At 34.4% G+C, this 5314-nt stretch overlaps 1 long non-coding RNA gene across 1 annotated transcript; it reads right to left on the bottom strand.

Moving 5' to 3' along the window:
• Nucleotides 1-3210: 3210 nt before the first annotated feature.
• On the bottom strand, nucleotides 3211-4816 carry LOC105056044 (uncharacterized). Its single transcript, XR_012136518.1, has 3 exons — nucleotides 4683-4816; nucleotides 3725-3806; nucleotides 3211-3608 (listed from the first exon to the last, which is right to left on the bottom strand). It is a non-coding gene; the product is annotated as an uncharacterized lncRNA (long non-coding RNA).
• Between the last annotated feature and the right edge of the window lie 498 nt (nucleotides 4817-5314).

Below are 5314 nucleotides of genomic sequence, written 5' to 3' on the forward strand. Positions count from 1 at the left end.
TGAGATTGAATAGGATTCAATCTTTTTGCCTATTTAAAGAGACCTCCCCTAAGATCTCTAGAGCATCAGACCAGTAGCTCCATGCCACCTTTGGAGACCCCCCACGCCCTCTTTTCTCCTCCCCTTCTCCTCCCCTTCGGTGTCCCACACGTCCTCCCTTTAGGGTGTCCCTTTTTCCTCACGCCCAAGGCTATTAGGCATCCCTTCTATTACTGGTTCCTGATGTCTGATAGCATCATAAAATAAGGAAGAAAGATAAGAAAAGAAGAGAAAAAGAAGATCAAAGAAAGAGATCAAGAGTTGATCACGATCTAAGCTTCATTCAGATTCAGCAGGCTGAATTTTCTTAGAGAAAAAAATTCAATTTGAAGAGGACTGTTCCAGACTGATCCCGAGTGGATATTCGTAGAAGACGGATACTTATGCAACTAAGAGAGAGGCTCTTCTCTTTCAGATTCAGATTTGAAAAAAAAAAAAATTGTGAAACAGGTATGTGATTCGATCATATATTAAATTTCAGCATATGTCAATTTCATCATATGAATTAGATTCTTGTGGTTTGTATTTTTATACATGCATCATAAAGATTAAAAGGTGTTTTAATCTTCTCTTCCACTATGATGTTTAGAAAATAAAATTTTAAAATACACATGCATGCCCTAATACACGAATTCCAACAAAAGTAATAGTAGAATAATTATCAATAAATTAAGTCCAAATTTAACTAACTAAAATCTAACTTTAATATCTCAATAAAATTTAATGATATTCAAAAGATCTTATATCAAATTTAATAAAATTTTTTATCTAAAATAAAAGTATATAGTTTTGCTTCTAATCACTCTCTCGAAACATAATCCTATGCTATTTTATTTCTCAAAATCTGTAAAAACAATAAGATGTGAAATATCAAATTTTAAGCTTGCCAAAATTTAGTCTATCTCAAAATTTAAGTTTCATTTATGAATTCAATTTCTTTCAAAATATCAACCTCTCACTAGCTGTGAGCTATGGTCATATTTTTTCTATGGCATGGTCATGATACCACGTATCTTCTTACATTGTGCTATGTATCATTTTGTAGCGAAGTCCTCTAAGACCACATATCTACTTGCGGTATGTCACATATTTTCTTATAATATGTTGCATATCTTCTTGCGACAAACTTTCAAGACTAATCAAGTATGAATGTATTAACTCCATTAGTGGAGTTCTTAACATAATTAGATTGAGAGTCCAAATCACCTCGAATCAAAATTTTTTTTGTAAATAATATTTTATATTTCAGTTTGAGTAGAATATGCATAATCATACAATATCAAAATCAATTGAGCGTAATCCATAACATGATCATATATTTGATCATGCACCATTATAATATTTTAAAATAAGATACACTCCATAATAAAATATTACTCATCAAATTCATGCATCAAGAAATGTACAATTCAAAAGTTGTTAATACAACTATCTTGTAATTTGCCAATAATTTAGAAAAAGTGAAGAATTACTTATCTCATAAATATTCTGATAAATCTAAATATTTTCAAAAAAAAAAATTCAAAATCTTCAATTAACATATCATATTCTAGTATTCACCAAAGCATATTTTTTTATCGAGATAATTATACCCCTATATAGAATTGAGTTCAATAATTAGAAAGAATATGGGTAATTATGGAAAGACATGATTGATGAGCCAGTAGTCATATCTAATGGTCCAAATCAGTTCGATCATAGTAACTTTATCTAATCAAAATCAAATTAGGATATAGCTAGCTCCATAATGATTGAGGACAACAAAATCTAGTGGTATCTCACAAAAGTTAAAGTGGAGGTCAATATGTCATTCGGATTGAAGATCAATTTGATCAAGTAACTAATTTAATCATGATCATTTAAGATATAAGAACTCAATAGAGATTAGTAAAAATTAGATCTTGCAATATTTGATAAAGACTTGAATATTGTGGACAAATTGCCTGACTAGCAGGATGGTTCAAAATCCCTCTATTGGGTTCAACTAGAATTTCAAAACAATAGGGCTTGTGATGTTTGTAAATCAATTAGAGATAATAATGGAGAAGAGAAAGAAACTAGAAGGATAGAACAAAGCTGATCAAGTGGTATCTCGATCGGTCTGATCAATATGATTTCATCAAATTATGATTAAACTAGTATATAGATGGTTCAACAGAAATTAAGATAACAAATTCTAGCAATTTAACAAAGGCTAAGATGGGTGGTGCCGTGGCACACTGTCTGACGGCAATGGGTCAAGATCTTTCTGCCAAAATCCATCAAATTCATTGGAAAAAAGCTCTTTAATGGATCTAATAGTGTGGAGATACAATCAAGAGAGAAAGTTATAGAGAGAGAAAGTAGAGAGTAAAAGTGATGAGAGAAGCGAAAGAGAGAAAAAAAGGGAAAAAAAGAGAGAACTTTCTTCTCTTTTTTTCTTTTTTTTTTCTTTCCACCCTCTTTTACCATTTTTTGGTACCTTAAAAATTATGTACCTCTTTTAGGCTGTGCTGTACATCTGGGCTGGGTCAAGTGGACCATGCCCAAGTTACTATGGCCTGGGTTGCTACAAATTCAAGTTTAATCCGATTTTGATTATGATTCGATCATGAGCTAAATGCATAGAGGATATGGTCATTCCAATTTTCAATCCAATATATTTCAGTTCTGGTTCTAGTCATGAACCAAATATGCCCTTAAGGCTTCTAGCTCATAAATCAATGGTCCACAATGCTTACAAAACTTAGAATCCTAAGTTGGTCTATTTGGAGGTTGCGGATAGATAGCTGTTGTAAAAAATTTTGGACCACACTTTGGGACTTCAAAATTCTAAGCACTAAACTAGGTCCATCTCTATTAATCCCATTTAAACAATGTGCAACCTAGCATATATTTGAGAAACGGACAGCAACTATATTCCTTTCACATATGAGAGCATGTCCAACTCCTACGTGTTTGATATCAAGAATGGTTTTTAGAAAGCTTTCCCATCGACATTGAACAATTAGTTGACTTGAGGTCAAGGGACTGTCAGTCAAACAGTCCGTAAAGAATCACGTCTCGTAAGTTATGGCCGAAAGCGAAAAGCCAAAACAGCCCATCATTGAAGTGAAACGGGAACCAGGAATAATAAGTTTTACACACACACACACATGTTTTACCAAATAACTGATGCGGAATTATCAAGCATAAATAAAACAAAGACGGTTCACATTATCAAGCATAAAGTCCTTTCACATACCAACAATATTCCAAGATAAAAAATACACCGAAATAACATTTTATTCCCTCATTACTCTCCCATCGATCTAGCATTAGGGTACATGATGCTGGTTAGTCCTTCTTGCAAATCCACTTGCATCCTCCACGACAGGTTCCACTACCGACTGTGATTCTAATTTTGTTGATCACCTTGCAGTCTTCTTCTTTGGGAGGTGGTTTCTTCTTCGGTTCCATCGTAATTTGGATGCTTTTGATCACATAGTCCTTGCAGCAGAGCTTGTTGCAGAGCTTCTGGGCGTCGAATTTGCCGGAGATTGTGACAGTATTGGCCTTCTCGTCATAGGTGATTGTTGCGTTCCCTTTTCCTTAATTTGTTGATGGAAATCATGGGGGAAAAATTGCGTGATTGGTAGAATCATTAGTAGCTAAAACATTGGATTAGAATGGAGGCAGTGAAGTATGGGGAGGTTTAATTACACACCTTCTAACTTGCATATAGTCTTTTCAATCTTTTTTTTGCAGTCATCGCAGGCTACGTCAACTTTTATGGTTAAGTTGGAGGTCTGCCATATGATTAATTTAATGAATTTGAAAATAATACGAAGGACCTCAGTTAGGGAATATGCAAAAATAAATATGCAATACAAATAATGATGTCATTGTCCTAACATGACTATCAAAGAATAAAAGCAAAAAAAAAAAAAAAAGAAAAGAAAGAAATAAAGAAGGTGGCAAAAATGCAATTACTTACTTTCCCAGAAACAAAACATTTAACCTGCCATTAGAGAGAGAGAGGGAACCATCACGGTGGTAGCCCGGTGGAAAGGGCCTTTGCCCAATCAAGTGTTCTGGGTTCAAGTCAATGGATGCTGTGGCTTCAGTTAAATGTTGGGATAATAATGAACAGAAGGGAGTTATTCCTGACGGCTTGGACGCAGAGTCTAGAAAGAACATCTGATCCACTGGCCTACGGTGGTGCTGGGTGACATACTCACTGGTTGCCAGGACGGCCCCTCCCCAACCCCTTTTTTATTACCAAGAGAGAGACAGAGACAGATACAGAGGAAAAAAAAAAAAAAGGAAAACCCAAAAATTTCTTTCACTGATATATTTAGAAATAATTTAACAATAATTATGATGTTAAGAAATGGTGAATAACGTATATCAAAGTGAAGCATAGTCAGATAGATGTAAACAACAAAAAAAGGAAAGAGTCCAGCATGATGAAACGATCAGCCTCTAAGTTTTATTTTGATAAAAATATAGAAGGGAATAACAAAGCTTCATACCATCATTAACATATAACTGGAAGCAACTTTAGGAAAAAGATCATGATATTATGAGATGCATAAGAGAAGTGAGTTAAAATCATCATAAGCCTTTGAAAATTACACAGAGAAGATACAATAAGTGATTTTGGAGGGAGGAGAAGTTCCAACCTTTTCCGCCATTGCTCGATTGAAGCCAGATCCAAACTCTGGATGTTTGGTTTCGAGGTTACCTTGCGGGGAGGGTAGAGCAGGGGTAGCTTTCCTTATAACGTGAGTGATCGACAGAAAAGAGGGGGGGAACGTGACTGGGGAACCAACCTGCAATTATTGGGGCACTTAAAGAGGCTTGTTAGCTGGTTGGAAGTGCCATCACCCAATGGTAAGAAATCAAATACCGTTCAACCCAACCAGTTCAGAATTACATGCAAATTATATCTGAATATTTCTTTTCACATAACATATCTGCTCTTTTGAATTGGGATGAAATGGAGCTCCATCCATTCTGTTAGTTTGGATAATAATTTCTTTGGTCCCTTGGTATGGCCATATACATACAGATCAGTTGGGATCCTTTCCAACTTAGATTGAATTAAGAGGACTTGTTCAGCAACCTCAACCATGTTAGAACAATAGATTTAAGAAAATTAATAAGAATTTTGATTGTAACAAAATATTATAAATAATTTATAAAAAAATAAGAATAAAAAATGATCAAATTGGAAGCATGTGACACATTGTTCTAAAGCGTATTTTCGTTTCTCATGTAGGAAATACTCAAAATACCATCCTGTACGATCATG

This window comes from Elaeis guineensis, chromosome 13 (genome assembly GCF_000442705.2).
Source record: "Elaeis guineensis isolate ETL-2024a chromosome 13, EG11, whole genome shotgun sequence".
Classification (NCBI taxonomy): domain Eukaryota; kingdom Viridiplantae; phylum Streptophyta; class Magnoliopsida; order Arecales; family Arecaceae; genus Elaeis; species Elaeis guineensis.